At 35.8% G+C, this 26,049-nt stretch overlaps 1 protein-coding gene across 2 annotated transcripts in view; it reads left to right on the plus strand.

Moving 5' to 3' along the window:
- The first annotated feature begins 25,003 nt into the window (after positions 1–25,003).
- Positions 25,004–26,049, plus strand: part of LOC120430293 (homeotic protein ocelliless) — a 32,957-nt gene continuing 31,911 nt past the window's right edge. For both annotated transcript variants that reach the window (XM_039595388.2, XM_039595389.2), the window contains exon 1: positions 25,004–25,664. The gene's annotated coding sequence lies outside the window, so the exon portion shown is untranslated. The remainder of the gene's footprint in view (positions 25,665–26,049) is intronic.

Below are 26,049 nucleotides of genomic sequence, written 5' to 3' on the forward strand. Positions count from 1 at the left end.
GGATACTGAACAATAAAAAAAATGTTGAATTTTAGATAACTCCGATTCCAGCTATTCGAGTGTTAACGACTCCGACTCCGACTCCAGGTCTCCAAAAAAAACCTGATTCTACCGACTCCGACTCCGACTCCACAGCCCTGCTAAAAAGGTTATCTGAACTTTGGTCGCATTTTAAATTTACAGTAAATGAGATGAGCTATAGAGATCGGCATGGTTGTCCCTAAGGTTCTTAAAAGTACTGCACTGAAGAATTTCAAAGTTAGGATTGATATGCAGTTCACACCTCAGTACGCTACATAACACCCTGTGCACAATTAGCCTCCCCAAATGCTCAGTCTGACTGAGCTATCGTTGGCGCGTTCTCCTTCAGTTGTAGCCAGCAGCGCCCATCAGACAAAGCCCGTTTCAGGTCAGTTCAGTCTACCTTTTTGCGAAAAGAAGCCCTAAATACGAGTTTAATGTAATAATGATATAAAATAGAACCGATCGAAAAGGTTTCCCTTTCCCTAGGCCTCGGCGACAACAGTAGCTGAATTGTCAACTGAAAGACAACTAACAAGTGCGGTTACTGGAGTTCTCTGGACACGACGAAACGATGGACAGTACTGTTACGGCAGGGTTCTGTCCACGTACCTACTTTACGTCCTTGCTTTCGCTGTTGTGCAAACGAAGGATGGATTGATGGATAAACAAACAAACACAGTTCAACGGACGCATTTGCATGTCAACGAGCTTCGTGAGTTCTTGATATCGTTTTGCGACGTATGCCAAGAAAACCTCTTTTTCAATTTTGATCTATGATTTTTATTCACTGAACTATAATAGTTAAAGCTAATTTGCCTAACGCCCCATGCTGTTTTGAAACTTAAATAATTAACAACGAGTTAATCTACTAAGTACACAAATATTTATCAGAATACTTTTTATGCGGAAAGTATTTTTTTTGCAATTCCGTCGTGAAACTACTTACTTTTCCTGTCATTCTTGAACGACGAAATAGCCTACTTTTCTGTACCAATAATAACAGAATCGAATAGCAACACTTTTCAAAATAAATGCTGAAAAGTTCTACTTTTCAGCACTGAAATGGGTGCTGAAAAGATGAACTTTTCAGCACTTGTTTCGAAAAGTAACACTTTTCAACATTTTTTTGATTTAAACGTTTTATAGACAAAATACATGAAAATTTGACTTAAAATCTCACTCAATGAGTGTTTTTCGGAATTGCAAAAAATGTTGTATGGAACTCGATGCAAAACTTGATTTTTTCAGCACTCGTTGTATTTATCCAACTCGGTGAACCTCGTTGGATAAATGTACGACTCGTGCTGAAAAAATCCTCTTTTTGCAACTTGTTGCATAAACTACTATTATAGTGGTTGTCCATGCAACGAATTGCAATATTGGTTATTAACATTTTAACTACTTTTCTATAATTCCCGGCCTATCAGCACTTTGGATTTGAACTTCAGCTTTTGAAAACTGTTTTCAACTGTTCCAAAGAAAAGAACAGCTCAAGTAAAAAAGAACATCTGGTTATGTTACCCTTTAACATCATGACAAAGAAACTAAAAACTATATGTCTAAAATATAATTTCAAGATTTTCCTCTATAAGAACGATACAAAAAGCGTCACTGAGGTGGAAAAAGTGACCTGTCAGCAAGCAGTCGGTCCGGGGTGGTTATGGTGTCACGACACGGCACCGGTTCTTCCCTGGGAGGCCGTGGGGAAGAGGGAGTGGACCGTAAACCCGTGCCCATCCATCAGGGAAGGGTATCAGGTTTAGTTCAATTGAATTATCGCGTTAACGCTCGCTCGCATGAGGTTTCCTTTGACGTCGACTTTTTTCCACTTTGCCCCTCGTAGTGTAACACATTCTGCATTGATTACATGTTGATTAGACGCTTGAGTAAGGATAAGTCCTTGGCGTGGGAGAAGGGGGCAGTATGACGACTTTAATGCTGTTGTGGGCGCCCCCCTCCCCTCCCCAGCGTGATCGTCCTGCTATAAACCGACATAAGTCCAGCCCTTTTCTTGGCTTGTCGAATAACTCCGGTAGCAATACCGAGGAGTGATAAAAAGTCACAGAACAAATGCCCGTAACAAGTTGATTTCATGCTGAAGAGTGTTTCACAAAATAAACTTTAAAATCATAATCACTTCTAAGAAGCAGGCACGAAGTGTTTGCCGCAAGGGTACAAACGAGTTAAGCTCTCTTTCCTCTGGGTGGTAAGCTTAGCCAACCGTCGTCCTTGAAGGTATACGAAAATGTGTATGTGTTTAGTAAATTTTCCGCTATTGTTTCTCATTATCCGGTGGCCTATTTATACCGATCCTCGTGTAGACCCTTCCGCTGCAAAAGGGATCAGTTTGCTGGGCTACTTCGGAGAAAATCGGATCAAAGCAAGGTCGGACGGACGGACATGCAGAACTTCCCTTTCCATGAGGCCAATCACCCTCACAGTGGGGTGTTGTGTCAACACAGGTCACCGTAATAATAATGATGATGATGGATGGAGATTTTATTGGACAATGGGTTTAGCCCTTACTATACTCACTCAATTAGCTACCTGAATTTACCGTTGAACCGTTGCAAAAACTATGCATTTTTTTTAAATTGGCAGTTGAATCGAAACTAATTAAATGCTATTCCAAATTAGTTTATTTTGAATCTTTTGAATTGTGTTGAATGAACTTATTCAGACATATTTTCAGGAGAGCAAATATTCCTTTATCTCTCATCTCATCATAATCAAGTTTGAAATAGAACTATTTGGATCATTTGTTCTATCGATCAATCGACTCTCCACAAACACTCGTCGACGTGCCTTCCTAATTGCACTGTTATGAAAAGTAATTTTTCGATCAATTTGTTGTTTTTAACGTGTGTTTGCTCAAAACTATTAATAAGATCAGAGTGTCAAAAAAACCTAATAAAAGTTCCTCAAGATAATGATCATTATTAATCAACCGAGTTATGTTTTTTTTTTTGCTGTTCAGTCACGGTTCAAATCACCTATCCATCAGTTATGACATCCAACAGGAAAATATTATGATTTTAAGTGTTTCATAATGCCTTGCATTCCAATTTTCCACCGTGGCACATCTCTCTAATCACACCTGAATGGGATCAAATTCATTCTACTTGCGAGCTTATACGCACGGCATGGCTACCGGACACATGCCAGCAACTGCTCCCCACGTGTTACATTGCGCTGGACCCAAGGCTGAACCTTCGCAGGAATTTAAAGCCCAGTGGTTGGGTCTGGTCGGTCATCATCATCACCATCACCGGTTCGTTATTGTTCGCGGCCCGGAGCTAGATTTATTTGGTGCAACGGTGGCCATTCTTGCGCTAACGAACCAAAGAATGAGGACCTCTAAAAATCATAAATTAATCCTCCAACTTATGTAAATGTTAGTGTGTGTGTCTATATGTGCATCGAATGTGGTTAAAATCACCGTTGGTGCGTGCATTTTGACACGCCTCTCTTCTCCAGAGATCCAGCGTAATGCAGTAGCTTTCTAATTTGTTTGTTTCGCGTCAGGAACCCCCTTCCGAAAGTACAATCGTGCCGAACATCGTCAAGACAACACACTTAACAGAGAGCGCGAGAGCTTAGCATTCGAGGTCATTGTGCAAGCTTTTGCGATTCATCATCAACAGCAGCAACATCCAGAAGCTATGGCAACAACTTTTTGGCTGGCCAGCATGTGCCCTTTTGTTGCAAAGAGAGAGAGCTGATTAACGGCATTAATCAGCCAAGTGGTAATTTATCACGCCACACCACGGCCAAGCAATATTCGACGGTTGGGAAGTTTTGGAATCGCAAAAATAAAAATCCTTTAATTTCGTCTTGATTTTTTTTCTTTCTTCACTTTCGTGTTCTTAGGTCGTGATGAAGATAAACGCCTTTGTTTTGCTCTGGAGGATCAAATGTGGTGGCAGCATTTCGTCGCTGTCGTGCTATCTTGTCGCACGTGCATTTTGGGCCAAATTGAGTTAAGAACGCCATTATGTGCAGCTCGCAATGTTTTCACCTTTTCCAATCCTGAGATATTTAATAAAAACCGAAAATACTCCGTGCATTGTTGTCACGCTTTGTGTGAAAGTTGATTCAATCTGGTCGTGCTATAGGGGGATGGCGTCGCTATTTTTAGACCACGTTTTCCACTTTTTCTCATCGAAACCGACTACTTTATCGACTTCATTTTGCTGGGCGAGATAGGACGCCGTCTATTTTTAGACGATGACTCAGCACTTTTCCACTCTTGCACTTAAAAAAAAAAACAGGTGGCAGCACGATGTAACGCCACGTCCCTATTTTGACACACCCTGAAAATTTATGTAAGCGTCCCGGTCGGTGCCTTTGAAATTTGGAATCAGGAATTGGAACTTTGAATATGAAGAAAAACGAAACTGAATCAGGTGGGATTCGAACTCACATCTTTGGATTGATGGTCTGGGACTCTAACCAGTCGGCCATCTGAAGGTTATAAAACATGTTGTATTCTTCTCATATTAAATACGCTATGATCCCTGATTTGCCTGAAGGGATTGGGAGTCTTAAGATAGATCAAGGATCCGTCTGGTGCTTGCTTCTATGCTAAGGCGGGGCCGGACAATGCCCAACGACCTCGGAATTGGGCCGCTAGGATCTCTGCCATTCTGAAATAGGTCGTTGGAAGCAGTGCAAGGGCTATCACCACCTAATACCCGGGACTGAGATAAGTTGTATCAGCTTTCGACATATACAAAGTCTTATACAAACTATACTTTCCCATAATTTCGCTACCGGTTAGCGGGTATTGGATTGGACAACACACTCACATACACACACACACACACACACCCTGAAAATTGATGTAAGTGTGACAACTGGCCAAAGTGATTTCAAGTCAGAACGCGTTTGACACACGTACAAGCCCGACTACCGTTAACATTTGTAATTATAACTCGGGTCTCCGGCAACCAAATTCCACTTCGAGACAATGCATAGGATGGTCGACCAAACAAAACATTAATACGCGTTTTTCTCGGAACGTCATAAAGCGACATGCGACAAAATAGCACGACAGCGTTGATTTGCCACGTGGACACTTTAGGGGGGGGGGGGGGCGTATGGCGATTGTCCACGATGGAGCACGATGGAGATTTTTTTTGTATGGCCATTTGGCCACGTGGTGGGGGGTCCAGATTCCCAAAAAGTGTCCACGTGTTTTATGGATGGTCCCTAAACATAAAGTTTTGTTTTTGTGTACATTGCGAGCTCTTAAGGGCTAAGAGAACCAGCTGGGAGTTTTTTCAGTAAAATTGAAATATCTCGAAAACGATACATTTTCTCAACAAACCGACCCGACATTTTGTAGCCAACATTCTTACGCACCTACTGGTTAAATATGAGCTTGATTGGTTAAGTCTAGCCTGAGTGGTTATCTTTTTAGTAAAAGGTACTAAAACACGTTGAAAAATGCCTTATTTTCCTCCCAACTTTTTTAAGAAATGAAAGCCTTTATGGAAAATCTAAGCTCGACAGTTTGTAGTCGAGCCAATTACCTGCAATTTGATATATATAAAGCCATACTTTAGTTGTAAAATTATTGAGTGGTTATCTTTTTCCCAAAAAATATCTGAAACATAAACAAATTCGCGCAGATTTCTACTCTCTCATTTTGTCTCGAGCTCGCGTGCTGACAGTTCGTTTGCAGTGGTGCCAGAATATTTTCTTTATATTTTTCAAAGACTTTTTAAATCATTATATTTTTTTATGAATTTAGAAATTTCAGGTAGGTTTTTTCTGAAGCTACAGTTAGTTGGTGGTTGATCTACGGTCTGTTGAGAAGTTCTAGGACATCTACCAACTCTATGGAGTTCAGAGATGAAGGTCAACCTGATCAATGGCTGCTTATATCAATGACTATGAAGTTGGAACATCTTCAGGTAGCTTCAGTGAGTTACACTGGGTAGATCTATGATCTGTTGAGAAGTTCTAGGACATCTACCAACTCTATGGAGTTCAGAGATGAAGGTCAACCTGATCAATGGCTGCTTATATCAATGACTATGAAGTTGGAACATCTTCAGGTAGCTTCAGTGAGTTACACTGGGTAGATCTATGATCTGTTGAGAAGTTCTAGGACATCTACCAACTCTATGTAGTTCAGAGATGAAGGTCAACCTGATCAATGGCTGCTTATATCAATGACTATGAAGTTGGAAAATCTTAGGTAGTTTCAGTAAATTACAGTGGGTAGATCTATGGTCTGTTGAGAAGTTCTAGGACATCTACCAACTCTATGGAGTTCACAGATGAAGGTCAACCTGATCAATGGTTGCTTATATCAATAACTGTGAAGTTGGAACATCTTCAGGTAGCTTCAGTGAGTTACACTGGGTAGGTCTATGGTCTGCTGAATAGCTCTAGGATATCTACCAACTCTACGGAGTTCAGAGATGAAGGTCAACCTGATCAAAAGTTGCTTATATCAATAACTATGAAGTTGGAACATCTTCATGTAGCTTCAGTGAGTTACACTGGGTAGATCTATGATCTGTTGAGAAGTTCTAGGACATCTACCAACTCTATGTAGTTCAGAGATGAAGGTCAACCTGATCAATGGTTGCTTATATCAATAACTGTGAAGTTGGAACATCTTCAGGTAGCTTCAGTGAGTTACACTGAGTAGATCTATGGTCTGTTGAATAGCTCTAGGATATCTACCAACTCTACGGAGTTCAGAGATGAAGGTCAACCTGATCAATAGTTGCTTTGATCAATGACTATGAAGTTGGAAAATCTTCAGGTAGCTTCAGTAAATTACAGTGGGTAGATCTATGGTCTGTTGAGAAGTTCTAGGACATCTACCAACTCTATGGAGTTCAGCGATGAAGGTCAACCTGATCAATGGTTGCTTATATCAATAACTGTGAAGTTGGAACATCTTCAGGTAGCTTCAGTGAGTTACACTGAGTAGATCTATGAACTGTTGAGAAGTTCTAGGACATCTACCAACTCTATGGAGTTCAGAGATGAAGGTCAACCTGATCAATAGTTGCTTTGATCAATGACTATGAAGTTGGAAAATCTTCAGGTAGCTTCAGTAAATTACAGTGGGTAGATCTATGGTCTGTTGAGAAGTTCTAGGACATCTACCAACTCTATGGAGTTCAGAGATGAAGGTCAATGGCTGCTTATATCAATGACTATGAAGTTGGAACATCTTCAGGTAGCTTCAGTGAGTTACACTGGGTAGATCTATGGTCTGTTGAATAGCTCTAGGATATCTACCAACTCTACGGAGTTCAGAGATGAAGGTCAACCTGATCAATAGTTGCTTATATCAATAACTATGAAGTTGGAACATCTTCAGGTAGCTTCAGTGAGTTACACTGGGTAGATCTATGATCTGTTGAGAAGTTCTAGGACATCTACCAACTCTATGTAGTTCAGAGATGAAGGTCAACCTGATCAATGGTTGCTTATATCAATAACTGTGAAGTTGGAACATCTTCAGGTAGCTTCAGTGAGTTACACTGAGTAGATATATGGTCTGTTGAATAGCTCTAGGATATCTACCAACTCTACGGAGTTCAGAGATGAAGGTCAACCTGATCAATAGTTGCTTTGATCAATGACTATGAAGTTGGAAAATCTTCAGGTAGCTTCAGTAAGTTACACTGAGTAGATCTATGGTCTGTTGAGAAGTTCTAGGACATCTACCAACTCTATGGAGTTCAGCGATGAAGGTCAACCTGATCAATGGTTGCTTATATCAATAACTGTGAAGTTGGAACATCTTCAGGTAGCTTCAGTGAGTTACACTGAGTAGATCTATGAACTGTTGAGAAGTTCTAGGACATCTACCAACTCTATGGAGTTCAGAGATGAAGGTCAACCTGATCAATAGTTGCTTTGATCAATGACTATGAAGTTGGAAAATCTTCAGGTAGCTTCAATAAATTACATTGGGTAGATCTATGGTCTGTTGAGAAGTTCTAGGACATCTACCAACTCTATGGAGTTCACAGATGAAGGTCAACCTGATCAATGGTTGCTTATATCAATAACTGTGAAGTTGGAACATCTGCAGGTAGCTTCAGTGAGTTACACTGGGTAGATCTATGGTCTGTTGAATAGCTCTAGGACATCTACCAACTCAATGGAGTTCTGAGATGACATTCTTTACAAAATCGACCGACATTATAAAATTTTGATTTTCATATTTTTGTATTTTATAAATATTATGAGGAAACTCAGAGAAATTATATAGCACCTTCAGAAAATCAGCATTTTTGAATAAACTTTTTCCCACTTCTACAGATGCCTCTTATGTTCATTTATGTTCTTCAAGGGTGTTCCCCTCAGGAACTGGGAAAGATTTACTTTTTTTAAGTTATGTATTTTTTTAAGAGTTTTACTATTATTTCAAAACTCTCTTTATCATAACTTACAAATTTGCTCAAGACACTGTATCAATAAAACAATTCCTTCAAGAGATCGGCAGCAAATGACCAAGAAGGTTAAAATACCTCAAATAAACTAACAAACAACGACATCCTTTCCAAGATACGGATTTTTGAATATATACAAACAATTTTTGAACGGACAGATGTCAAAATTGATGCAAAATTCTTTCGCTTTTTTGCATAAGGAAGCCACCTATACATTTTTAGCCATTATTTAGATTTTTTCGTTTATTTCTCTTTTTTCGAGAAATCTGAAATAACTCAGGGGGGCACTGTTAATTCACAAAATCGACGGGTAAGCGTGAAGTTTCAATGTTAAAGTATCTCGTATATCATGAGTTTTACTAGTTTGCATGCTCTTGCAAAAATAAAAATAAATAATAGGATTTTATTTTATTATTATTATTTGGAATCATTTTTGGTGGGAAAAAGATAGTTTATCTTCAAACTATGTAGAATAATAATTGGGGAAATTTTTGTATGTTTGGATGGTTAAAGACTCAAAATGAATTCCGTCTAAATTATTGCAAATGTTCTGATAGAAACATGCTTGGTCACTTTTCATAAGCTATTTATTATCAGATATTGATTAAAAATGCATTTACGGAAAAAAATAAATATTTTTTTAAAATTACATGCCAGAATTTCAACATTTCAATGAAACAACCATTGGAAAATGCATTATACACCCGAACAGTGGATATGCAATCATTAGTCATCCAAAAATGTATGATTTGACGAAACAACATAATTGTTAATATAAAAGCTTTTTGTCTTTTTGTACATTGAAAATTGAACAAAATTCCAAAGATGTTTTAACTAATCCTAGCATGCCAACAATTATTCTAAACGCAGGAGAATGTATTTTAAATTGATTTCATTTGATTGCACTTGAAATTCCATTACAAATTTGAACTATTTAAGAAATAATAGTTTTTGCCCCCTTTCAAATTTAAGAACATCTAGAAAATCTAGAAATTGAAATAAATGAGAAATTTATGAGAAATTGTTGAAATTTTAGAATATTTAAAGTTTGATATATTTTTGAAATTCGAATTATTTAGTAAAATTGGATAAATTAAAATTAGGCAGAAGCAATTATTTTTTGAAATTTATGTCCTTCGACTCTGACCAAATGAAGAAATTGAAAGAATCAAGAAATTTAAATAATTTAATGAAATTTAAGAAATTTGACATTTCAAGGAATTGACGAAATTTGAGAAAATTAAATATATCATAAAATACAAATAATTCATAAAACTCATGATATCAAAAAAACTAACTTAAAAAATTCAAGAAAATTGGAGCAATAAAAAAGGCAATTCAAGCGTACATTATAAAGAGGAATAATTTTTGTTTTTTTATTTCAAAAAATTCTAATAATTAAAAAAAATAAAAAATTTAAATTATACATTTCAAAACAAATTTAGATATCATAGAAATTCAGGAAATTTCAACATAAAGTTATTAAATAAAATCAATAAAAAATAGAATTTCAATGAAATTCAATAAAATTAGGAAGCTACAAAGTAAAATTTGAAAAATGCAAGAAACATAAAAAATTAATAATGAAATTTAAGTTTAAGAAGTTTGAAGAAATCAAGAAATTAAAAAATATATATTAAATTCTAAAAACTCAAGAATTTCTAGAAAATTAAAAATTCTGGATAAAAAATAAGAAATTCAGGCCGTTGCAAATATTTTTCAAAGTTTATGTCGCCTCCCCCCCCCTTCAAAATTGGTCTGAAAAATTAGGGGGCAAAACAAATATTTTTCCAATAAACTTCAAAATTTCCATGAAAATAGAAGTCTATCTAAAATGCATTTTTCTGCATTGATAATCATATTCAGCATGTTTGGGCTTGTTTAAAAATGTTTTGAATTTTTATGAAATTCCAATGAACAGCACCGCAAAATATTTTTTTTTCGCAAAAAATAAAATTTTCGTCAATACTTAGATATTTTGGAAACTAATGATGGCAAAACAACTGGACAGGTGTATAATGCATTTGAAAACAGTTTTTTCATCAAAATGTTGAAACCACAGCTCGTAATTTAAATTTTTATACTTTTTTATTTTTTTGCCCCCCCCCCCCCCCTCGACTTTGGTCAGAGTCGAGGAACATAAACTTCACAAAATATTTGCAACGGCCTTAAATAATTCAACAAAATTTTTAAAAAATGCAAAATTCTATAAATAAAAAAATGCATAATCAATACATTTGTAAAACTCTTAATGCTTAGCAACCAACGAAGAAAGTTTTTTCCTGTAAAATCTATGTTGACGACATCTCTAGATTAAATTTTCAAAACAACCTATCCCTCATGAGTTTCCTATGCAGATAGGGCCTTTTGAAAATTTAATCGAGATCTCTCAAATTAATTCCGATGTCTTTGTTCTCTCATTACTAAACTAACTGAGGCATCGATACAACGTTGTATCGAAATCCAGAAAATTGTAAACGATTTTGTTCAAAAAATGTAATCGATTTTGAAAATAGCAAATGTTTTTGAACATGGATGTAACGATTTTTACAGATTTTGTGTGATCAAACAATGTTTCAGTAAAGTATTGATAATTATTTTTTAAATATTTTTGTGAAACTTTGTTTTCGATATTAAAAAGAAGAATATTTTTCTTCCAAAATTTCTGAGGGGGCACAATGTATGGGAATCGAATAATTGTGAGGGGCCAAAAAGTACCAAGAGTCGGCGCACCTGCTCAGTTATTTCTTCACTTAGAAAAAATGTTTTGTAGAATCAGGCTGTACGAGGTTTGCTTCAACAATTTTTTTGTTGAATATAATTAACAAAAATTTTGCGTTGAAACAAACCTAGATTTTCTCAAGTCCACAAAGTCCTTCAGTGTTTTGAAAAAAAAAAAAATGCTTTGACGTTTAGCATTGATTTAACAAAAATAATGATTTTTGAATCAACAAAATGTTTCCTTACATAGATCTAGGATTTTTTCTCAAAATTTATTTTCCCTAAAAGAGCACTCAGCTAGAAAAATCTAAACGTAGCAATATGTACCCTCCCTGCTAAGGCTTATGAATTGATCTCAGTTGAAAGGTTCTCCAAATCTCTGAATTGCAAATGTAACATCCTTGAACAAAACTGCTAAATTCTAATAAAAACACTAATTGAATTGAATTGAAAATGTTGCCTTATTTTTCTGCGTGTTTGATAAGTTGTTCAAAATATATCTTTGATCTCTAATCCAGCCCACAATAATAAATAATTGAAAAATATTTTTCTACCTCATTGAGTAACTATCTAAAAAAATCAAATTCTTCAGACTATTTGGGAAACATGTTGCAATCATTTTAATAAATATTTTCCAACCAAAAACTGTGGAGCCCATCATTATAAAAATGTAGTTCTTGAACAATGTTTGATTTTTTTCAGTATTTACGTATTTTTGTAACAATTTATAGTACTTGGAAAGCGCGATAAAAAATGAATTCTAGAACAATGCTTTGTAATAAGTTATAGTACTTGAATACAAAACTCTTCAGTTTTTTTTTCAGCAATACGTATCTAATACTTGATGAAACATTTTGCAACTAAACAATGTGGGGATCGTCGCGATGGAAATCTAATTCTGGATCAGTATTTTATTTTTGTTGTATCTTATGTATTTTTGTAGTATTTGATTGTTTTAAAAAATATGTTTCTAACACTTCGATGCCTCTGTGTTCTCTTATGCTTACAAGATTGGAAAACCTGCAAGCTTGGAATAAGTGAGCACAGAGATATCGACATATTGAAACATTTTGCAATCAAAAACTTTGGCGGTCATTGCTATAAAAATCAAGTTCTCGAACAATGTACGATTTTCACTGTATTTACGTATTTTTGTAAAATTTTGCCGGGACCGTGGTGTAGGGGCAAGCGTGGTTGCCTCTCACTCAGTCAGCCTGGGTTCGATCCCAGAAGGTCCCGGTGGCATTTTTCGAGACGAGATTTGTCTGATCACGCCTTCCATCGATTGGGGAAGTAAATGTTGGCCCCGGTCTAACCTGGAGTTTAGGTCGTTAGCTCAATCCAGGTGTAGGAGTCGTCTCCCTGGGTCCTGTCTCGGTGGAGTCGCTGGTAGGTAGTTGGACTTACAATCCAAAGGTCGTCAGTGGGAATTCCAGGGTGGATGAAGGTAAGGTGTAAACAGAGGTTTGCAATTGTCTCAACAATCAAGCCTTCGGACACCTAGTTTCGAGTAGGAATCTCGCAATCGAGAACGCCAAGGCAATGCTGTAGCAGTGACCCCCTTGACTGATTTGCAAAAACTTCATTTCCAATTATTTTAAAAAAAATTGTTCTTGTTAAAAAGTGTACAAAAATCTCGTAGAAACCAACAAAAAGACAGTCACAAAAAACATTACAAAAAATTTACAAAGTTTAAAATAAAAATGCCTGAGAAATATTTAAAAAATCATTTAATTATCTCAAAGCTTGTCAAAATTATCAGAAATTGAAACTTTAATAATTATTTTTTTAGAAAAAAACAAATGTTGTTATTAATAATCAAAGAAACTGAAAGTTGCAAAGAATGTGTCAGATAAAGGCATTGAATTTCTATTGAACCTTCATTCCCCCCCTAGAATGGCTAGATTCCCCCCCAGGGGGGAATTCCTCACTGGTTGAGAAACACTGCTGTAGAGCGAACAATTTATTTATTTTTGTAAAACTTTGTAGTAGGTACTTGAATACAAAACTCTTCAGATTATTTTGGAAATATGTTTCAAACACATCCTAGGATTATTTTAGAAATATGTCGCACACACCGCACATCCTAGTAAAGTCAGCTCATTATTGTATTACTTTGCCTTATTTTCATTTTGAATTCGATCTGAAATCAGTTTGCGTCCTTAACCAGGGGGCTCTGGAATAACGAGCTTTTGGTGTGGGGAATTGCGGTATAAAAAAATATTTGAAGAAACATGCTCGAATCAAAACTTTGGAAATCATCGCGATAAAAATTGAGTTCTAGAACAATCTTTTGTAGTAAGTTATAGTACTTGAAAACAAAACTCTCCAGTTTTTACAGAAATATGTATCTAATACTCGATGAAACATTTTGCAACTAGAAACTGTGGGGGTCGTTACGATGAAAGGCGAATTCTGGTACAATAATGGTATTTTACTGTATTTTACGTATTTTTTTTAATATTTTTTAGTACTTTAAAACAAAACTCTTCAAATTGCTTCTGAAATATGTTTCCAACACTCGATGAAACATTTTGCAACCCAAAACTGTGGGGTTCATGTCGATAAAATTCGAGTTCTAGATAAATTTTTGATGTTTAACTGGTTTTTACGTATTTTTGTTATATTTTGTTGTACTTGATTACAACATTCTTAAGATTATTTTAGGAATATGTATCTAACACTTGAGGAAACATTTTGCAACTAGAAATTGTGGGGGTAGTCACGATAGCAGTTGAGTTCTAGAACAATGTTTGAATTTTACTGTATTTTACGTATTTTTGTAATATTTTGTAGTATTTGAATATAAAACTCTTCAGAATGCTTTTGGCATATGTTTCCAACACTTGATGAAACAATGTTCAACCAAAAACTTTGGGGTCATTGCTATAAAAATCAGATTCTCGAACAATGTACGTTTTTTACTGTATTTACGTATTTTTGTATAATTTTGTAGTACTTGAGTACAAAACTCTTCAGATTATTTAAGAAATATGTATCTAATACTTGATGAAACATTTTGCAACTAGAAACTGTGGGGGTAGTCACGATAACAGTTGAATTCTAGATCAATGTTTGAATTTTGCTGTATTTTACGAATTTTTGTAATATTTTGTAGTATTTGAATACAAAACTCTTCAAATTGCTTTTGAAATATGTTTCCAACGCTTGATGAAACATTATGCAACTAAAAACATCGGGGGTCATTGCTATAAAAATCAAGTTCTCGAACAATGTACGATTTTTAAGTATTTAATTATTTTTGTAATAATTTATAGTACTGGAATACAAAAATCTTCACAATGTTCTTGAAATAATAATTGAAGACTTTTACATCAGAAGTAATATGGAATCAACGGCATAATTATTGATATCACGTTCATGCGGCGCAAAAGTATGCCTATCGCCTTGCTGGCAGCACGGTGCACACGGCGAGAGAGAATAGAGAGAGAAAGCAACGCACGGGGAGAGCGAGATCTAGCAAGCGCAAAACGACAAAAATCGGAGCTCGGTCTTTCTCTTAGCCCTTAAGCTCGATTTAGTTCATTGATAACGTTATCTGCGGCGAATCGGGACACATGAAAATTATATTGTTATTTTTCAATGTGTTTCATCGAGAAATTACCTAAATCAGCTAAATCAGACTAAATGCCCAAATTTAAGCATTCAAACTTTTTTAAAACTGTTTTCTCAATGAGGAAAGGATATAAAATCACTCGAAAAGTGAACTTTTTTATTCGACCTCGTAGACCCACCTTCACGTATACCTGTCGACTCAGAATCAAATTCTGAACAAATGTCTGTGCGTGTGTATGTCTGTAAGTCCGTGCATAGAAGAATATGCACACGATTATCTCCAGACTGTCTGAACCGATTTGGACCCAGGGCTGCGGAGTCGGGTCATATTTCAAGCGACTCCGACTCCGACTCCGACTCCGGCTTTCTGAGATTAGCTGACTCCGACTCCGACTCCGGCTCCGGCTTTCAGGTCCAACCGACTCCGACTCCGACTCCAACTCCGGCCTACCAACTCTAGCCGACTCCGACTCCGGCTCCGACTCCAGCTTTCAAAAAATGGTTGGCTCCGACTCCGACTCCGCGTATTTTTAAATGTTTCAAAAGTTAGTTAATTATTGTTTTGAAAACATTGTTGTTTTATTAGGTGTGATTAATCAAAGAAGGGACCGGTTTACTAAATTAAACGGAGCGATTTATTCTACGTCTTGGCTCTTGCACACTCAAGCACTGAATGAGCGACCCGATGAATGGCTGTCATGAATGACGTTTCAGGGGATGTTCACAAACTACGTTTGGGGGTCTTACACAAATGACGCATAATATAACAATTGTCAAATAGGATTATTTAAAAACTCTCCAAGTGGAGAAAAACGGAACAAAGTTTCTAGTTTTACATATTTTAGACGTTATTGAAACAGCAATAAAAAGTCTCCAGTTTTGAAGGCATTTTCAGAAAAAACCAGTAAATTATAAGTAAATTTGGATTTATTTACTTAACCTAAAATTTTTATTAAATTTATTAAAAGCTAAAATATTGAATTTCGATCGATTTAACATATTAAACCAATTTGCTCACTTTTAGGTTGACATTTATAAGAAGGACAGTGACTATCATAGTCACCTTATTTTTTTTATAACAATTTTTAACGAAACTATTTTTTAAAGCTCCATTGATATTTTTAAGACGTACATGGACATCACGCCATGGCTGAAGAAGATTATTATTACAAATCAATGTATCTAAAAAAATCCTTGTGGTAAAGACGCTTAAGGGGTCCTTTCAAATATCCGTGACCTAGAAAATATTTTACCTAAGAATTTTGGATTTGTTTGCGCGTGATACTACTTGCATTTTCACCTAAAACGAAGCCTTATGAATGGGCGTGCGCCTCTATCAAAATATATGAAAAAACTTAGATTTGGATAAATAACTAAAATCCACATGTTAAATATTTTCTAGGTCACAAATAATCAAAACTATCCTTAAGCTACCTTTCCAAGAAGCATTTTTTAGATACATTTAGTTGCATGATAATCACCTTCCGTCATATTGGCGTGTGACAAACAGTATGAGAAAATTCTTACCGGTTCAACAATATTTTGACAATATTTTTTAATAATATTTGATTAGCAGCTTTTGTGAACTTTTTCTGCTTTTTGTTAAACCCAAATCCTTGCCTAAATATATCTTCTGATAAATGAATTAAATCGTAGTTGAACGGTACTCCATAACTCTACTAGCTGTAAATAATAAAAATAATTGTAAACGAACTATTGCTGCAAATAAACATGAATGAATGAATGAATGAATAATATTTGAAATATAAATTAAAATCCTATAATTTTTCTATATATATTTTGTATCTTGAAATCCTATCCTATCCAGATACCTTGAAATTTGTTCAACGATAATTTGCAACAATATCAAAATAGTTTGCCTAAGAATCAACATTCTCAGATTTTAGAAGAGAAATAGTATACATTACGATAATCGATATATTTAACATATTCAGTGATGATTTCAAAATTAATTGCCATTTTTTTATATTTGTTTTCAGTTTCAAATATTTCAAGCGTGACACTTTGATTTTTATGTAAATAGTTATAAACAAAATGCGCATGTTGAGTTCCAAGTAATAGATTGTTATAATCGTTGAATATTTGTTGGAAGAGTTATACTGTCAGTGATTTTTTCCGATTTCCATAAATAGTGATTATTATTTTTTATCTTTTGATGTACCTCGTAACTTTTTTCCTGAACATTGATTTACTTTAAACCTCCAAGACATTCGCTATCGGGGTATAAGATGACTGTGTGTGAACTTTGGTCAAATTTGAATTTAAAGAGTACAAAAATATCGGCAAAAGGATGCAGTCAAAAAGCAATTAATATTCCTGACTACAAAACCAACATTATTTTTAATTTTTTGAGTTATGATGATACTACATACTTGGGTAAGAGCGGATTACCAGGTTATCATTTAGTGATCATAGATCTTTTAAAAAAAATGAAAAATGGCAACGCAGCGCATGCGACTTGAAAAACAATTAAAAGTATGAGAAGTTTGTAAATTAAGCTGTTTTATAGCAAATACTGATAAATCAAAAAATATTTTTTTTGTTAAATTCTAGATAACTCCGACTCCGACTCCAACTCCGGGTAATCAGAAATTTTCGGCTCCGACTCCGACTCCGACTCCAGCTAATAAAATTAAGCCGACTCCGGCTCCGACTCCGACTCCAGCTGTTCCAGTTTTGACGACTCCGACTCCGACTCCGACTCCAGGCTTCCCAAAAAGACCCGACTCCACCGACTCCGGCTCCGACTCCGACTCCGACTCCACAGCCCTGTTTGGACCGTATTGGTCTCATTCGATCCGTCTGGGGTCCCACAAGACCCTAGTTAATATTATGAAGTTTAGAAAAGTACTTCAAAAGTTTTGCTAAAAAACGATTTTAGCTTTTTAGCTAAACTTCGAAAGATTCTAAAAAGGGTGGTTTTTGTAAGAAAACCCGTCATGCTACATATTGTTAGAAAGATTTTTGAAAGACCTTTCCAATATGTTCAGAAGATTGAAGATCTGACAACCCCATCAAATGTTATAAGTACTTTAGTGTTTTTGAAACACTTTTTTCGGCCGGATCTCAGATATTTTGATAAAATAAGTGTTATTTATACACTTTTTTGAGGCTGTGTAGTGTATTCACTTTATGAATGCGAGGAATGCACCAACCACCTATAGGTGGATTAAGTAACGTTTTCCTAATCAAACTGCTGTCCTCATTCACACCACTTGCCGGCACAAGTGATGATATTCTAAAAGCAAGCAATTTTAATGAGACACATCCAGCGCCGTACCTAGGGGTTGGCGCAGTTGGCGACCGCCAAATGCGCCAGCCCTTGGGGGGCGCTGAAATCGGTGATTGTACTTATTTTTAATGTCAGTTATTACATCCTCATTAGGTATTTAAAAGAGAAAGGGCGGCAGAATATAAAGTATAACTACAAATTACTAGATAATTTGGTTCAAAATATAATTAAAAAAATGATTTAGGGGCGTCAAAATCAATTGATTGAATATTTCTACCGTAGTGTTCTTGAAAATTTACACTTAATGCTAAATTTATTTTGTCATCAAAGAAGGGGCAGAGGGCGCTGAAGTGTCAGAAAGATCAAGGAGTTATGGAAAAGCTTTTCAAAATTAATACAGCGTTAAAGTTTGGACCGTTATACAATGAAGTTTACGCCATACCTTACAGACTAAAATATTGTCCAACTGTATGTTATTTTCACGTTGTTGTCATATTTTGAACTTCTTTAAAATAGGAATAATTTCTAGAAATTCTTTTAAGTGATCCTAATATAAACAAAAATAACATTTTTGCAATTCCGTCGTGAAACTACTTACTTTTCCTGTCATTCTTGAACGACGAAATAGCCTACTTTTCTGTACCAAAAATAACAGTATCGAATAGCAACACTTTTCAAAATAAATGCTGAAAAGTTCTACTTTTCAGCACTGAAATGGGTGCTGAAAAGTTGAACTTTTCAGCACTTGTTTTGAAAAGTAACACTTTTCAACATTTTTTTCATTTAAACGATTTATTGACAAAATACATGAAAATTTGACTTAAAATTTCACTCAATGGGTGTTTTTCGGAATTGCGAAAAATGTTGTATGGAACTCGTTGCAAAACTTGATTTTTTAAGCACTCGTCGTATTTATCCAACTCGGTAAACCTCGTTGGATAAATGTACGACTCGTGCTGAAAAAATCCTCTTTTTGCAACTTGTTGCATAAACTACTATTTTTGCTTTTTGGGTGTTTTTAAAACCGCTTTAAATCAGAGGTATTTAGAAACATCCAAAAAGCTAAAAATTAATATTTTGTTTATAGGATAGAACCTTCTACAAAAAAAACTCTAGTTTTTAGCATTGAAACACATAATTTTTGTTTTAAAATTTAGAAATTCTCGAGATTGAAAAAATGGCCTTTGAAATATTTTCAGCACTATTTCCCTTTTATAAGCAACTTCGTGTATTGAAATTTGCCTACGCTTTTTCGAAATACAAGAGTTTTAAAATAGGAAAACTGCAAAATAAATATTCACCAACAAAATCAACAATATTTTTTCAAGAAAAAAATGTTTTGCAGAACACACAAGCTTCTCTGCATCTCATTTTCTATTTTTAGCTAAACCGGTGTTGACAAAATTCTACACACTTAGATTTTTCACAATTTATTGATAAATTTTTCTGGCTGTTCAATAGCGTGGCTCACGATTATATGAAAAGGCGAAAGTATTCAATTTCGAACGCCTCTACCGGAATTTTGAAGCAATATGGCCCCAGAACATAGCCTGAATTTTTGAGCGTATTTGGTTAAGGTTTAATACTTCCACCATTGACTTGAAGTAATTATGGAACTTCAAAATTTACTATGGGAATGTTTCAGTTTTAACCTCTTCTTAGATAAAGTTTCCCAAAACCCAATCAAATTTTCTTATTCTCAAGTTTCTTATAGGTTTTGATCCGGGGAACAACTTTGTAGAACATCGCAAAGCGCTAGGAATTGATCCTGAAAAGATACAGGATATTTTTTGGAGTATGGAAAAAATATAACGTGCTCTGAAAATTTGTGATGTTCTACAAAGTTGTTCCCCGGTTCAAAACTTATAAGAACCTTTAATTTGAGAAAAAAAAAACCCTATGAAAAAGGAAAACTTTCTCAAAGATGAGTTAAAAAGTGAAAAATAAATTAATTAAATTTATTTAAGTTTCATTATAACTTCAGGACTAGAGTGGAACAACTAAACATTAAACAAATGCGCTTAACATTTCAGGATAGTTGCTAAGGCTATAGTACTTGTAAATTCCATTTGAAGCACTAATTAAACATTTTTGTCTTTTTCATATACCCGTGAGCCACGCTACTGTTGAAGTGTTATTTCGCCAAAATTTACACATTTACTTTTTTAATCGTCTTAATAGCTCTGATAATGAGAAACTATGTAGAACTTTATTTTCAGAAAAAATAGTTTCAGTTAAAACCAAACAAATAATATTTTATCAAGGTTAGGAAATATTCATACACTGCCCATGATCGCATAAATATCCCATATGCATTTTCATCACTTTTGAGTTATTGATGCAGTTTGGTTCAAAATCGTGTGCTCTTTCTAAAGAGCTTATAACATCCAGTACTTTGTTCTAGAAATCGGGAGGAAACCCAGTTTTTTCGTCAAAACTTAACACGTAGCCTTATGTGTGGGACAAACTTGCCTTGCGTTTTTCTCAGCTAGCTGTTTTTTGCATATGGGCAGTACAGCTTTGTTAAAAAAAACAAACAATTTTCTAGAACATGGAATTTAATTTTATGAATTAAAAATAAATTTAAAAAATATCAATGAAAAAAATCAATGAACAACATAATTTAACAAAAAAAAATAAAAATTCATGTTTTTCACCAAATATAATGCTATTATTATCATTAAAATAAGTTTCATCATGAATTGCGCTGGATTTTGAATGATCAATTATTGATTTTGACGGAATTTGGTCCTGCCGCTGCATGTTGAAAAATTATACTTATTATTTTTATGATTTTGAAAAAGAAGTTTTCTTTATCTAATTACACCGAAATGAAAACTTATCGTGGTTCAGTATTCAATTATGTGCATTTATCTGAAAAATAAATTGAGAAAAACAAAACCCTGCTATTATTATCGATTTTATGAAATCTGAGAAAATATTCAGCCAACTTAGGTAATTCCTTCAATAAATTCAATCTATCTCAAATCAATTTGAAAAATAAAACAATAAAAATACTGTGTTTCTGATTTTAACCATCACAAGGTCTCCAATTGCAATTATTCAATCAAAACTCATTGAAGCAATCATTGAAAAATAACATCAGTTTATCAAAATGCTTGTAATTTTGGGTGGGGCGCCAAATTGATGCTTCGCCAAGGGCACCGTGGACCCAAGGTACGGCTCTGGACACATCGTTTTATTGAAGCTCCGCGATGCTAGATATTCTTCAGAGTATGTTAATATGGTGTTTTTCTCAATCTTTATAAAGGGCCAGTACGCACCTTCTAAGGAACAGAGAGGGAGCAAATTCATGAGGCTTTTCCACTGCTGCCCATTTGAAATTTTTCTTGACCTGTTCGTTTCGCTTCGCTTTGCTAGGAGACGGTGATTTTAGCGAATTGCAGACTGGATTTTGCCATGTGATGTGATTATTGTCTATGCCCAAGTTGCCTAAAAATCGATAATTGGGAATAGAGCCAATTCCACCAGAACCAGATTCTCACCACCATGAGAGCCGTCCATTGTCGGTCGCTCCCATCTCCACCGCGCACCAGAGACAAGGAAAGGGATTTGAAAGACGGGAATTGTTGATGCTCCACTTTTTTAAGTGGACAAGGGTTTCATCCTCAAGGCAAGGGCAAGCGAATGGTTCTGGGTTCGATTCCCATCTGCTCCCAACGAAAAAGTTAAGAACACAGAAATTTGAAATGATGAATATTTGAACGAAAAATCAAAGTCGCTCTAGGCAAGGTTCGATCCCCCGATATCTTCAAAATCAATATAGGCGGTACGATGTGTTTTTCAGATTCAGCTTTTTCAAGTTGAGTTTGTTTAAATTATTCCTGGACATATATTTCGTCGCAATAAATCTTCGAATGTTAGATTAACGCCTACCGCATGCTCGTAGAACTCTACCTTGGCAAATAGTGCAATTGACTTTAACTTTTGCGGATTAGTCGCATCCTACCAATTAAGCTAATATTTCAACCGAACAAATTTTCCGCCTGAAGAATTTCTGCCTTCCTCTGAATATCTGAAAGCTATTATCGTCTGCATCATTATCGAGCCTATTGTCCTGGCTTTCCTAGTCAACCGCAGAGTACAGAAAAGGTATTTTAGTTAAGCTACAATCTTTTGCCGCAACACACTACCCGAAATGCTTGGGTGCAATAAAGTCATCTCAGCTCTCATTCTGGTAGTGGGCGTACGAAATGAAGTTTATGGCAGGTATTTTTTTGGTTTTACCGAACAAGGTAGTTATTTAACTTACACTCAATAGTGATGCTTTAACGAGACTGTTGATTGTTGAAAGCGATTTTACCTGTAATAACTAGGTGGGGCAAAACTTGACTCCGAAGTTCGAATAATTTGCACTTATTTTATTTATAAAATTCAAACAATAAAATCAATTCTCAGCAAAATAAATAAATGGATTTACTGGCGAGAATCAATTAGTATTTTCAACGAAACAATGAGGGGAGGCTCACTTAATAATACAACACATTTAATCGTAAAATATGATTTATTTCTGCAAGCTCAGCAAAATGAGAGCAGAAAAAATACACCAAAATTTCCGAAGGGCCAGCATACTGCTGCTGCTGGTGCTGACGCCTCAAAAGATGCCCTGGGACGAGGAGAAAGTTGTCAAAAATTAAATATAATGGGAACCATCCATTATTAATTAAAACAGCAGCTTTTCAGGTGTATGCGCCTCGGGCGATTGAGCAAAAAGCACCGAGCAGAAGCGACGTTCATTGGTTGCGGTTGTCATGAGTGTAAATATATTTCATGAAAATTGTGCGGTGTTGAAACCGCACGGAAACCAGTGTATGTGTCAGATAGGGTAAATAGGCATAGCATCGTCACCAATAATTTGAAAAATTACCCTTTTCACTCCTTAAAGGGTAAAATACTTTGTAAACTATCAAAAAAAAAAAAAAAAAAAATCATCCGACTTTAAATTTTTATATCTCAGTCAGTTTTTGACCAATTTTCCCTTAAAAAGATTTTCAAAATATTCTGATATTAGCTCATACAAACCCATAGAAGTTTTTTTTTAACATTTATGTAACCCCTCAAATAAGGCGAATGCCTCAACATAAAGAATATGATCGGAATCATCCATCCATTACAGTCCAGACTCGATTATTCGAAGGATTTTTTTTTTCCAAAGTTTTTATGAAGAATTCGGCACTGTCTAAAAAAAATTGAAAAATTAAAAGTGCACGTGTTTCCGGGAACCCCAAAGTTAATGTTTCCACTCGAGTTGAGCCTGCGCAGAAATTACGTTGGTCGGTGTTATCTGAAGTTCCATACAACCATCGGATATCCAAAAATTCGGATAATCGGGGCTTCTGATAATCGAGTCTGGACTGTATTGAAATTTTTGAAGGCGAATTGATGCAATTAAGGTTCTTGAGGCAATACAAATGTTTTAGAGACATAATTATCGAATAAAAACTTCGATTTTAAAACGCTTCTGATTGACAGGTTTTTTTTTTCTAGGGACGTGATATTTTCATTGAACAATACTGTTACCAGAATTAAGATTCAATGTTTTGCTTCAAAATAGGCCCCAAAATCAAGCAAATTTATTTTTTCAGAAAAAAATCAAAACTTTAATGGAAATACAAGTGCAATCAGCTGAATTCATTTTAAAATGCATTCTCCTGCATTCAGAATCATTTTTTTTTGAAAACTGCTAATTGCAAAACAACTGAACGCTTCTTCCTTCCCTGTAGATTCAGAATTGTGTTTGCGATGTTTCAATGCATTCGAATGCAATGGCGCACTACAAATATTAATAAAAAAAAATGACAAGAAAAGGTAGTTGTAATCCAACCTATGGCTTTCTCCAGGATCCCTTCGAAAGATAGGGTTTGATTAGATTAGATTGGACAAGAAAATTTATAGTTATTAATTGGCACTCTACATCAAATCAAAAATTTTAGGCATTCAATCATTTTTCAAACCGGAATGCTAAACGTTCTTAACCTTCGGGAAGTCGCGTGTTTTCGCCTTTCTTACAAGTGCCCTTACAAACTGTGTACAAAGTACACGTACGCGACCTCCGGTGGGTTAAGGTAGACTGTACTACAGATTGACTTCATCCGTTGACTTTCTGCGCCTTCTGTTGCTTAGCAAAGGAGCAATTTCCTTGTCCAGATCATTAGGCAGATTGCGGTCCGCAATATTTTTACCACAAGGGGCGTGGAAGCAGCAGTTCAACTCGACTCGGGACACAATTTTATTGCTCACAGTATTTGCTGTGAGGTACCCTTAAACCATCCCTTTTACCTATCTGGGTTCAATTTTACCTGAAGTTTGCCCATGACCCATACCGCTCGGGGCCATCCTCCACAGCATTTGCAGGATTGAAATTATTGATTTTTCTCCCTCTGACGAAATTCCGAAACGCTGTCCTCCAATTAACGATTGAAAAATCTAATTATCGAGAAGCAGCAAATTTCTAATTCCTACTCCCGGCAGAAAAGTATTGCAGAACCCGAAAAAAAACTTTCCCTTGAGCATTTCCCGTTGAATTTTACTTACATTTGCCCCGCTTTTTTGTTCAAACTCCCTTCTACTCAAAATTGATTTTCCTCCTCGTGACGAGAAAAGGTGCGCGCGTATCATTTTCACTCCCAAAATCGCTCAGCGAAGAAACGCTCTCTCGAATTTCTCTCTCACGAGTTTTCTGAGAGAATAAGACAAGACAAAAGACTTGAATTCTTGCCAACACACCAACACATGCTCATAACGCGAAAGCAGGCAGAACTGGGTCTTAAAAACGTTGGAATCAACAAGAAGTTGGTTAAATTGAAAAGGGAGAGGGAGCTAGCTCGAACGCTGTGGAACGAGCGAGACAACTAGCTGTACGCACGGGTTTGAGAGAGTGTTAGTGCCAACTGGAAGGTTCGCGCTGAGAGAGTATTCGTGAGAGAACAACTCGTCTCTTGGAACCTTTCATTGAAAAGTTATGAGGTATGGTTTGTTTTTCTACTTAGTTAGATATAAACATTCGTAAGGAGTACATGTGCACAGCGGATTAACATTAATTATAATTTTTATTGTTGTTTGTTTAATTAATAACAATAATAGGTGTAGTGCGTATCGCGCGCGCGAGGCCAGTTTTGAGCGAGAGTTGGAAAACCGCGAGTAATACAGTGTCCGTGACCGCGCACCGAGCTTGACACGAGTCCCGCCGCGGCTGATCCGGCTTAAACGTCACACCGGATTTGCTCCGACGTCGCGAGAAAACAGCTGATTAAATCCGCAGTGGATCTTCCAGTACGTGTCATCGATCGATAACCCAACATTGTCAAAGGGTTGTCAACGTCCGAAATCTATTTACCGTGACACTTGGGATAAAGTAAACAATAGAGCAGGAAGACCTAATAGATGAGGATCACGTCGCGATCACAGTGAGTGAGAAACGATCCAGAGTGATCTTTGATGACAACAATTGGAGTTTGTGTAAGAGATCGTTCAGTGAGCTAGTGAGTTGTAGTCGTGAATGACACCAAGTGATTCGTGAACGGAAGATCGGTGTGATTAGTGAGAATTGTTGTTGTTTTAGTCATCATTATCATCTGTACCGTGTGATCAACAATCGTGAAGATTTTTTCCTTCGGAGAGCTGCATTCGTCGATCGGGAGGTGAGTGAGCCTTTTGGATATCTACTTAATTTTTAAGCAACGTGGCAAGTTCCCGACGGGAGCAAAGAACGTTCATTAAGTAAGGATCCAGATTTATTTGATTAATACCGAATTGCACACTTGTCAGCATACGCTGCGAATATTAGAGCTACATTTTATTATGTTTTAATCAAATGCTCGAACTGATTTGCACGTTTACCAGTCAGACCAGTTTACCTTTTATTGCTTTGCAATTAAACTACATAAATAAAAAACTATTGTTGAAAATTAGATTGGTTCAGAAGTTTGAAGTTTATGACTTAGTAAAAACTTTTCATTTTCCAAAACTAGCTTTGTCATACAACGATCAATATAAGATCTGCACTCTACTACAATACTAGACTGC

The sequence above is a fragment of the Culex pipiens genome, chromosome 1 (genome assembly GCF_016801865.2).
Source record: "Culex pipiens pallens isolate TS chromosome 1, TS_CPP_V2, whole genome shotgun sequence".
Lineage (NCBI taxonomy): Eukaryota > Metazoa > Arthropoda > Insecta > Diptera > Culicidae > Culex > Culex pipiens.